The sequence below is a fragment of the Enhydra lutris genome, unplaced genomic scaffold, assembly GCF_002288905.1.
Source record: "Enhydra lutris kenyoni isolate GAN:26980312 unplaced genomic scaffold, ASM228890v2 scaffoldscaffold30, whole genome shotgun sequence".
Classification (NCBI taxonomy): Eukaryota; Metazoa; Chordata; class Mammalia; order Carnivora; family Mustelidae; genus Enhydra; species Enhydra lutris.
The window spans coordinates 21,072,639-21,084,242 of NW_019154114.1; the positions used below are offsets into that span (position 1 = coordinate 21,072,639).

Consider the following 11,604-nt stretch of genomic DNA (forward strand, 5'->3'; position numbering starts at 1 on the left):
TTCCCTGTTTATGTTTTGCCCGAGTGGGAGAAGGAAGGCCTTAGAGGGGAATTTAGCAGCAACAGGAGATGGTTAGTGCTGAAAACAAACACACCAATTAGTCCTCCTGGAAAATGGGTGGAAGCAGATCCAAGACAAAACCCTAATGCCAGTGACATCGGTGTGAAGCCACATGAGGTCCTCACGCTCGTGCTCTGCCCCGGGGACCCTCCCACGAGGGCCTCCGCTCCGGGCCCCTTGCATCCCCTCCAAGCGGGTCCCAGGTCTTAGGCTCTTAATGTCCTCTCTCTACAAAGACACAGTTAGTTCAGGACTTTATACATAATGAAGATTGCCCCACGTCATAGGTCATCGGGGAAATGCAAAGTAAACCGAGGAGACAGCATCATCTCACGCCCATTAGAACAGCATCCAGACACAGCCGGCACCAGATGCCGGCAGGGATGCGGAGCCCCCTTTGCGTGGCAGCGATGCAGCTAACGTTACTATCCCCAGTGCATTCAAAACCAAGTAGCCGGCCTGTATGACCAGGGCTGGGAGTCGGTACAGCAGGTGGGGGTACAACAGGTGGGGGCTCAGCCGCCAGTGCCAGGATCCGGGAAAGTAGGGTCAGGGGACACAGTCCCACTGCAGGCTCCCAGGGCCGGCACGCAAGGCTCTTGGAGTCATTACGAGCTGCTCACTGACCGGTTGTTACTCATGCGTCTTAAAGGTTGCTTCCCGGCGGGCAAAGCCCGCGTCCCGGATTTAGCTGAGGTTTCCAGACAAGGAAACGCCCGCCAGGCTGCGCGGCCAGCAGGGGGCGAAGACGACCCCTCCCGGGGAAAACCGGCTCTGCCCGCAGGCACCGGGGCCGCGCTCACATTGATTTCTATTTAATAAACGTAGGGACGTGCAGTGGGGCGTGTCACTCTTGATCTCAGGGTGGGGAGTTCAAGCCCCATGTTGGGCGTAGCGATTACTTAAAAATAAAACTTAAAATGTATATATTTAATAAACACAATAAGAAAAAAGAGATATAAAAACTAGCAAAGAAGAAAAAAGCATGCCCTCACTTTAAAATTACCCGGGGGGCGCCTGGGTGGCTCAGTGGGTTAAAGCCTCTGCCTTCCGCTTGGGTCATGATCCCAGGGTCCTGGGATCGAGCCCCACATCGGACTCTCTGCTCAGCAAGGAGCCTGCTTCCTCCTCTCTCTGCCTGCCTCTCTGCCTACTTGTGATCTCTGTCAAATAAATAAATAAAATCTTTAAAAAATAAATAAATAAAATAAAATAAAATTACCCGGGACTGGGACACCTGGGTGGCTCCGTCAGTGAAGCGTCTGCCTTCAGGTCATGATCCCCGGGTCCTGGAATTGAGCCCGCCATCCGGCTCCCTGCTGAGAGCTTCCCCTCCCCCCTCACCCCCCCCACCCTGTGCACGGGTTTGCCTGCTCTCTCCCAAACAAATACAATATAAAATGAAATAAAATAACCAGGGATTATGAGAACTGGACATCTTTGTCTCTGCCCCACCCCTCCCCATTTCTGACCCTTGTCCCTGCCCAGTCCCCCGGCCCCAGCTCCCACAGGGAAGTCCCAGGGGTCTGCATTTGCTGCCCCAGCGTTCTTGAAGGTGGAAGGTGGGGTGTCTCATTTCCTCTTGACGTCAGATCACTCTGGTCTGTGACCCCCGGGGCCACTGCCCAGAGACAACCTGACCGTTTTGGGCCAAGGTCGTGGGCAAAAAGGGTGGAGGGACAGGACGTCAGCAGAGGTAGAGCAGCAAAAGCAGATAGGGCTTCCTTGGAGATGATGAGCAGGCCATGTTCCTAGTGGACCCCCTGCTCCCGCGGCTCCCAGCCAGGCCCAGGGCTAGGGGACTGTGGACACAGTCCCCACGACAATGACAAAGAAGCCTGGGAGGCGAGCATCACCCCACCACCTGCACCTTACAACCCAGCAGCCTTGAAAGGCCCTTGCGGGGGGCGGTGGTCCCGGTCACACGCGCCTGGAGCCCGCCGCGCCACCCCGCCCTCCGCAGATGATGCAACACCCATTCAAGTTTGCTAATGAGCCCCAAGCCTGCAACGCCACGAGCGGCCACGAGAGGGCGGCCCTGCGCCGCGGACGGCGGCCCCGGCACCGCGTGCTGCGAACCTTGCATCAGCTCCCACGTGCGCTGTCCCCGCAGCAGGACAGGCGTCCGGCCAGTGCAGCCTTCCCGGGTGCGCGTGCGGCCTGCGGTGGCACTCACGCCAGAGGTCCTCGGTGCGCCCGGGGACCTCACCTGCAGGCCGGCCGGGAGGGGTCCCCGCCGGGGATAGCCAGGAAAAGTGGCTTTTCCCAGTGTCCGAGTTGGACCTCCTGGATGAACCGTGTGTTAGAAGCCGCATCTCGGTTTCCCTTTGTGCTTTGAGAGGGGCTTGGGGCAGACTTCACCCGCGTTTCCGGGGTTAACTGAGGGAGGAAGTAGAGGCTGCCGGTGGTGGATGGGGGAGGGGGTGCTTGGCTGCAGCCCTGGGCCCGGGGAGCGTCTGGGAAAAGGGCAGCAACCAGATCCCAGGATGTTTGCCGTCCCTGCTGTCCCTTCCGTCACCACTGCCCGGTGGCTGTGCAAGCCTGTGGATTACTGTTTGCTCAACTGTTCTGAAGCCAAGCGGTGCAGAAAGGCTCCCAACCGGTGAGGAGAGCGCAGGCCGAGGGCTCCCCGAGGCTGTTGGCGGGGTGATCCTGACCGTCCCCATTAGCGTCTCCGTCTTCACAGTGCTCCGGCTCTGCTGGGAGGACGCAGCTCCCAGCGGCAGCCACACGCCCTTCTCCGCCCGCCTCCCGGGGCTTTCTGGCGCCTTCCGCCCTCTGCTCGCCCGCCGGCCCCCTCCCCTTGCCCCAGCCCTCCAGCACTTCCACCTGCGGCTCCACCAGCGCTTTTGTTCCTGCTGCCCTGCGTTCGTTTCCCATCAGATGCCCGTGTTCTCGTTTGCGGTCATTTTAGACTTCCGACAAGTTGCTGAGACCTTCCAAGAGTCCTTGTGTGCTCATCTCCCTCTACCACAGTGAGTGGGTCAGAAGGAGAAACGCCCACTGGGGCCTGACTGTCCGCCGCACTCCCGACCTCATCTGGATGTTGCTGGCCCATCCACAAACGTCCTTGGTCTGGTCTCCACTGCGACCCCACGCTGGAGACGGCACTATGTTCAGGTACAGCTCGCTTCTCCGAGAGCAACCCCTCACCCGTCCCACCCCGCGTGGGTCCTGGGCCTGGGGGCTCCAACTGCCGCTTTTGGGCGACAACATCCCCCTGCGTGGCAATTCCCAGCATCCCTTGGGTGCTGCTGGGCTATGGGTGAAGGTGGCTGTGGGCATTCATTTGCCATTCTCCCTACCCTCTCCCCTGTAAGAACTTTTCCTCCATCCTTTTAGGGAACCACTGGCGTCCTTATCACGCCAGTTGCCCTGCTCTCAAGATTCGAAGTATCAGTCTTTCACTACTTAGTATATAAACCACAGGCTACCAAGCCTCACCTCGCTGAGATGGGCAGATGCAGAGTCCTCTGGGGGTGAGACTCATCTAGAATCCTGCGTAGAAGTAGGGATTAAAGCCTCTTTGAGACTCTCCTTACTTAGAGTCCCCTCTGTCCTTCTGTGACTGTCCTTTTCCGCCCCACAGGATGCCCAAAGTAACATATCAAAGCATCTCCCTACAGAACTTTTGGCTAGCAGCTGCCTACCCACTGGATGCTTCCCCAGACCTCACAGTCAACGCACTGATGCAGGATGTCATCGGAGACTCCCTTCCAAGCCCCACATAGAGGCTGGCAGGAGGAGCTCTTCGCTCCAAAAGACTAAGGACAATCTCTTCGTACAGAGGCCGGGCCATCCTGAGGACCTGTATCCTAGCAACCCCATGTCTTTGTCCAACTACCCCTAAATCATTGGGTTCAGCTCAAAACATCCAAAGGAACTCAGGGGTAAGATGCAGAAACCCGAATGTCTTCCAGCCGTGCACCCAGGACTCCCAGCACTGGTTTCTGCTCCCAGGGGCCCCGGAGCACACGGGTCCGTGATTTCGTTCACGAGGTCACTCTGTTTCACCATGACAGCGCAATGGGGCCAGAACGTTTGGGGCTCCGAGCTGTGCCGGTCACCAGAGGAGACTGCTGTCCGAGTCAGGGATCACAGTAAAGCCGATAACCCGTGGGGCCATCCCTGGGCAGGGCAGAACTGTGTACCCAACGCTGCCCCGCCCTGCCGGCCTCAAGTGCAAAAACAGGACATCCTCCTGACCCCCAGGGTCACAGGGTCGCTGAAGAGCCTGAGGGAGGATCTGAGAGCAGAGCCTGGAGCAAGTGACAAGGGGGATGCGCTGTCCGGAGAGCCCGGCACAGGGAACCCACAACCAGTGTGAGCTCTCATGGCCCTGATGGGGCACCAGGGCGATGGGGGCTGGCCTCCCTGTCCCTGTCCCTGGCCTAGGCTAGGCCGGTTCCCTGCTCCCCCGCTCCCAACCCCGCAGAGACACAGTTAGTTCTAGACGAGTGCCTTCGGCCTCCCCCCGCCCCACCCCAGGCCCCTTGCAGGCTTCCGGAAAGCCCCTGCTTCGTTTTGCAAATCAGGGGACTGAGCACAAAGAAAGGAAGCGCGGTTTCAGGAGGCTGCGGGCAGCGGGGATGCGGAGGGGAGGGGTCCTGTACCTCCTCCCAGCCCTCAGGCCAGACGTGCCGCGTGTGCTCAGGTGGCTGTGTCCCCTCCACCCAGGAACATTCCCTGCCAGCACCCACGGTCCCCTCGGGCTCCCCCCACGGCTAACCCTCTCCAACCATCACCGCTCCGTGTTCTGCACAAAGAGACCAGAACAAACGCCTTCTGGCCCCAGCAGCGGTGTGAGAGTAAACCCAGGGAGAGTAAACCCGTTCTTGGGAGCACAGAGGGGGCTGGGCGACGGCGACGTGTTGCTGTAGGCTCTGACGGTAGCCCGTTACTGCTCCAAAAAAGTAAAGTCCATAAAATTTTTTTAAAAATTAAAAAAATCAAGGCAAGTCTCTGTAGCTTGGCTGGTGCTGTTCCCATGGGGCTGGGGGTCCTGTGCCCTTGGGGCAAACGTCACCTCTCTCCCCCTCCATGCCCGCAGGGGGTGGACAGCACGGTTTCTTTAAGGGCAGGACACCACATGCTGGCAGGGCCCATGCAGCCCTCTGGGCCTGAGGGTCCCCCCACGCCCACCGCACAGTCTCCTGCTCAGGCTGCCAGGGCCATGCACCACAGCAGGGACAGACCCGCTCTCCCAGGGCTGAAGGCAGGAAGGCTGAGGCCGAGCTGTGGGCGGGTCCTCTGGCGGGTCCCTCCTTGGCCTGCCCAGTCCCAGGGCTTCACGGAGTCATTGTTCTGTGCCACCGTGAGATTTCAGGTTAAGGGATCAGCTAATGCCATGTTAACCAACCCCTCTTGGGGGACCCTATCTCCGATGGAGGGGACTTGCAGAAGGAGATGGGGCTTGGCTCTTCCACGTGTGAATTTTGCAGAGATACAATTCTTGCCTTCGGAGCCACATGACTCTGTGCTTGTGCTCATGTTCTCTCTCTCTTTCTCTCTCTAGGTGATGCCGGGGTCCGGAATGCTCGGGGCCTTCCTGCTCTCTTCACTAATCCCATCACGTCGTTCCCATCAGGAGGCTGGAAGCCCGGCGAGCCGGACCTCTCTGGAAGGCCTGGTCTACTGCTCGCTTACGGGGGTATATTTCTTTGAGGACAGCCGGGACATATTCTCGGTGCTTTGCTTTATTTGCCTGGTGTGCGAGATAACAGGCTCTCTGTCATCCTCAGAGTGTGACTGACGAGCGCATCCATTTGCCTTCATGCCCTCACGAATGCACGGATTCAGATGCATCCGAGGGGTGTCGGTGTCAGTGCACGTCTTCACGTTACTGAAGGTCCGATCACCCCAACTTCAGCCAGCAGGAGCCCCCCAGGGCCGGCCCCCCGCTCCTGCAGTGTCTGACGCCTCAGTCGCTGGTGTGTCAAGATGTTTCAGACTTGCCTGTGCCCAGACCTAGAATCCACAACTTCCCCGAGCCCTGCCTTTTTGGTTTATGGGGAGGGAGTGAGAGGAGGAGTGGGCTGGGAGCAAACATGGTACCTTAAGACCACGGTCCAGGCTGTAGTGGCACCCGGTGCGTGTGGGAAGGTTTCCCTTGACTTCCTTCATACCCCATCTTCATCCCTGGGAATGGTGCGGCGTAAGGACACCTGGGATGACAGAGCTAGACTCTCCCTGGCCACCCATCGGCTTTGTCCACACCCTGCATGTGGTGCTCTCAGAACAGCCGAGTCCACGCTGCCCACATTCGTATGATGTGTGTCCATGCTGTGTGGGGCACATGAAACCCCGTCTAGCAGGCGTCCCAGGAGGCTCCTGCGAGCCTGCGTTCTTACATGGCACAAGCACTTTCTGTGCTCTGCGTGGGAAGATCCATTTTGCTGGGTATAAAAATCTCAGGCTCTGGTTTCTAGTACCTTCCAGGCGTGACTCCCCTGTCCTGGCATCAAGGGCTGCTGTGGAAAAGTTGTGTGAGAATCTCGGTTTCTGTCTCTTCTAAGCCAGAGCTCTCTTTTTACCTAGAGGCCCCAAGGATTTTTTGTTTTTCTTCAAGTACCAGTCATTTTGCTAACATATGTCTTGGCATTGGTCATTCTGGGCTGGATTTCAGGCAACTTTCCTTGAATACGGGCCTCAGAATTTGTTCTGCTGTCTTGCGTTGGCGCCTTCCTCAAAGAGCCCTGTTATCTGTCTGTTGGAATTTTTTTGCCAATTTTCACAATTTCAAAGTTTCTTTGACATCCTTCGAATCGTGGTTTTTTTCTTCTTTTGAATTTTAAACTGTTTCTCCTTTTCATCTCCTCAACCCCTGAAGGCATCATGTCCTCGTGCTGCCTTCAACTCTTGAGTTCTCTCTGTTTCATCTACATTTATGAAATAATCGTTCTTTTGTTTTCCATTCCTTGCTTGAGTGTCTCACCTCACTTCTGAGTTTTAAACATTAACTCGTGGTGCCGGCTTCCCCCCGCTAGGTTTTCTATCATTTTCTCATTTTTAGTTTATTCTGGAACAGCATGTTGCAATTTTGATGTTTCCTTTTTTTGTTTGTTTTGAGCACGTCCTTCTGCTGTGCTTCCTCTCTGTAAGGAGCGCCGCTCTGTGGCACACTCTCATGTTTCTGGCAGTAGCTTTGCATGGGATTTACCCCTGATGCTTTTCTGTTGCTCAATGTCAATTTAAGGCTCTTGAGCCTCTTGAAGAACACGGGTTACAGCTTTTCTCATTTCCCCGACAGCCCTCTCCTGTCACTCTCCCGAGCACACTGTGACCCCCGGGGCTTTAACGAGCAGGGTCACTGACGCTGCCCCCTTCCTGCGCTTGTCCGCAGCTCTCCCTCGCTGGTCTCTCTTGTCCCTGTCCTGCTTGGTGCTGACCCAGCAGTTTTCCCTCTGTGTGGGGCTTTGTCCTGAAAGAACCACCAGAGGCTGCACTGTCCATCCCCGTGAGACATGACCAGGTCACCCTGCCCCGCTCCTTCTGCCACAACCCGCTGTCCACTTCACCTGCTGCCGTCAGACTCCATGCCGTCCAGGGCATACTTGTGGGCACTCATGCCCCCTGACACTCAGGTTTGTCACACACACATCCCCCACTCTCCCTACACAGACCCAACACCCGCACTCGGTGCCTCCCCGTGACTCAGCCCCACCCACTGGGACTCTGAGATGTGCAGACACCACACTTCCTAGTTCTGTGTAGATGTTGTCTGTGGATATTTCTTATTTTATTTTGTTTTTTTTTTAAGATTTTATTTATTTATTTGACAGACAGAGATCACAAGTAGGCAGAGAGGCAGGCAGAGAGAGAGAGGAGGAAGCAGGCTCCCCGCTGAGCAGAGAGCCCGATGTGGGGCTCGATCCCAGGACCCTGAGACCGTGACCTGAGCTGAAGGCAGCGGCTTAACCCACTGAGCCACCCAGGCGCCCCGGATATTCCTTATTTTAAACAATTTATTTATTAATTCATTTAAAACAGCAATAATCATCTTATTACCCGTTAACATAAACTACCTACTATTCATGAAAAGCAACTACATTTCTTTTTTCTTTTTTTTTTAAGATTTTATTTATTTATTTGAGAAAGTGAGTGAGTGAGAGAGAGCATGAGAGGGAGGAGGTTCAGAGGAAGAAACAGACTCCCACCAAGCAGGGAACTATGTGGGGCTCAATCCCAAGACCCTGGGATCACGACCAGAGCTGAAGGCAGACACTCAACCGACGGCCACCCAGATGCCCCTGTATTTCTTTTTAATCAAAAGTGACAACGTTCTGTGAAAAGACGAGCATGATTTGGTGTTTCTTTTTTTTTTTTTAAGATTTTATTTATTTATTTATTTGACAGACAGAGCTCACATGATTTGGTGTTTCTTCAGAGGTCTTGGTGTCTGGCTTCGTAGACAACGGATGAACTTCTCATTCCTGCCTGTGCGTTTCATCTGTCAGGCGTAGCATGTCCCTGGCCTCTGGAAAACTCCACTGCACACTTACGAGAGTTCTTGGAAATTTTACTTTTCTTTCCAGTGGTGCCATGTTTTACGTGGGGCTTTGGAATAGCCGAAAACCAGGCCACCATGGCCATCTCTCCAGAATCCTTCGTAGGCTCTTTGATGAAGGAAGGAGGTTCGAAGGAGGTGAAGCCCCAGCATCCCCTCACCATGTCGCTCTAACACGGCAAAGGCAGGCCGGCCACGCAAACAGGCGGGAGAAAACAGACAAAAGGCACAAGGTTTGAGAAAGGGCAGGCTAAACTGTCCTTATTCACACAGAGCATGGAATAAAAAAAAAGCCAAAGGCATCTCCCAATGATCTATTCAAATTAAAGAGGTAAACTTAGCGAGGTTGCTGGATACAAGATCAACATACAGAAACAGGTGGTTTTTTGTTGTTTTTCTTTTTTTTTTACAGACCAATCACAAATAAATACAAAATAAAAAATCTTTAGAAGTTACCATTAATTAGAGCACCAGAAACGACCAAATACCTCGGAGCAGAGGGAGCGGGAGATGGGTTAGACCTTGCCCTGGAGACTACAGGGCACCACTGAGGAGAAAACTTAGCAGACCCGCATATGGAGACAGAGGTCTGAGAGACGAGGCGAGACTCGCCGCTGGAAAGGTTTCAATCTCCCCGCCATGACTTACAGATTCAGCAACATTTCCTCAAAATCCCAGGGGGCTTTCTGCGGACCCAAACGTGTGCGCTCACAAACCGAGAAGCTGATTCTAACACGTAAACGGAAATGCCAAGGACTGAGAAGGACAAGGCAAAATGCAAAGCAGAACGAGCTCTTGTTTGCCGTATCCATTTGAAAAAACAAATGACTAATGAATCTTCGGGCCACAGAGCCAGGTCGGGAGCTGCTGGTGTTCTCTCCTCGGGGGAGGCATTATGGAAATGGCCCACAAGTCGGCACTTGGCATTTTCCCTTCTTTCTGAACCGAGATGCATGCACCACCGGAAAGCTTTGGCCGGCTGTCAAAAAAGGACAGGATGAATGAAAGGCCAGGACGAAAGTCAGGTTGGTAGGAAGCAGCTCCCTAGGCTTGTTGGGTCGTGTTAGGGAACCCATTAATCTGGTGGAGTAGGAGCCCAGCAATTCTTGGGTCGCTCCAGCGGCTTCATTCCTTGGGAATTAACATACAGGATCCTGCAGGTCTCGACAAACAAATCCAGAAGAGCGGACGGGATGTGCCCTGAGCGTCCGGGGCCGCGGTCCCGGGGATGGGACAGGGGCGTGCTGCTCTGCGCACACAAGGCTCCAGCTGCCGTGCCGGGTCCCTCCACCCCCGGGATGGTCAGCAGTTGGTTGGACTGTACGTCGCCTGATACAAACACCGGCTTCACAAATGTGCAGAAATTTGCCGGGCAAACTGTGGCTCGGCACGGGCGCCAGGAAGGGTGTTATGGGTGGGGAGGCTCCTGAGGGTCCACGCCCCACCGCAGCCCCATCCCATGGCTGTGGTTGCAGAAGTTCTGTGTGACCCTGTGGACACTCTGGACCCTTCCCCATAGAGTGGGCCGCTGCCCCCGCCTCGAGTGTTTGCTTTTGGCTCTTTGCTTTGGTCTTTGGGGTCTCCGGGGTCTTCAGAGGGCTCCTCCCTGGGGGATCAAATGGAAACGAACACATGTCAGGGTCACCTTTTTTATTCATCCGGAAAAGACTCTTGCTCCATTGGCCTTCTTTCTACTTGGTGAGTGGATGCATCTTTCCAGCCCTGGGCAAAATCATGCAATGCTCTCATTCTCCGGAGATCATTGCGGATTTCTGTCATTAACAACCACGCCAGCACCGAGCAGAGGATCCCGCCGCGTGGCGCAGGCCGGCAAATGGGCCAAGATGCCGCTGCGCTTCTTGCCCCCCGGGCTTGGCTGTGCTGGTCTCTGTGTCAGCACCTTCCTCGTTCCCCGAGGCTCTCCGGCCCAGAAGGAACAATCCATGCCCTCCTGCCAAGATTCGGGGCATCGTTTATCTTGTGGTCCCACAGCCCAGCCAGGCAGAGGCTTCCTGCCAACGAATACTGTTCCCCGTGGCCGAAAGCCAAGGCCAGACTGGGATTTGGAAGTGGGGGTTCCAGAAGCAGGGCTCCCAGATCACGGGTGGAGAAGGGCCCGCAGAGGAGCCCAGCTCCCTGATCCGCGGCCGCTTCCTCACCGTCGCAGGAAGTTCATCTGCTCAAGGGACACAATGGGGGCCCAGAGCCCAGAGACTCGGGCGTCTCTGCCACAACACTGTGCCCTCTGTCTCCCCAGCCCAGGCCAAGAGCGCTTTGTGCGTCTGAATCCCTGGCTGGGAACTAGACGACGAGCCCGTGCCAAGAAACAGACGACAGGGCTGGCTTTAACTCCTTGGCGTCTCCCGGAATGCCTCGGCGTTTAACAAATATCCTCGAGTGCCCACTGTGCGCTAGGCCTGCTCAGGGTCCCCGGACCCTCGGCTGGGGAACTCTGCTTCTGGAGGTGACACGGACGGGAGACAAGTGAACGGAATCACGGATGGGTTTGGACAATGACAAGTGTGTGAACAAATTAAGCAGGACAGCGCGGTATGCAGGAAAGCTTCCTCCGTGGGAGGGTGGGAACACTCTGGAGGAGGGGCGGAGTGCTGAGGGTGTTAGGGCTGCCTTGGGGTGGGGGAGGGTGGGTGGAGAGACAGGGCCCCCTCCTCTGGGGTTGTGAGCACCGGGAGGCATCTGGATTTTGTTCTAAGCACCACAGGAGCTGTTGGTGGGTACTAAGCAGGGCAGTGACTGGAAGAGACCCACCCTTTAGAGAAAGAGCACTGTAGCCCCTGTGAGCTGAGGGACAGACAGTGAGGGCAGCAGGGTCACCCGGTTCTGATTCCCAGGAGGACTCTGTGGTTATGTGACCCTACTGGGGGGACAGAGGGGACTTTGCAGCTACTTTCCTAGTAGCCTGATTTCATGATAAATCAAGACAGAAACCAATGGCAAGGAAAATGTGGGACAAACAGGTGGGTGCCTTGCTTCAGTGTATTAGAGATAGGAACCAACAGGGTGTGCAAGTGTCCTGG

General features: G+C 55.6%; 1 long non-coding RNA gene across 2 annotated transcripts; it reads left to right on the top strand.

Annotated features, from left to right (window-relative positions):
* Window positions 1–2,319: 2,319 nt before the first annotated feature.
* On the top strand, window positions 2,320–8,968 carry LOC111152917. 2 transcript variants are annotated; one of them, XR_002640971.1, is made up of 3 exons: window positions 2,320–4,383; window positions 5,576–5,990; window positions 8,416–8,968. It is a non-coding gene; the product is annotated as an uncharacterized LOC111152917 (long non-coding RNA). The 2 variants fall into 2 exon arrangements; XR_002640972.1 differs by lacking the exon at window positions 8,416–8,968 and having other exon boundaries at window positions 2,320–3,180; window positions 3,650–4,383; window positions 5,576–7,798.
* Window positions 8,969–11,604: the final 2,636 nt, after the last annotated feature.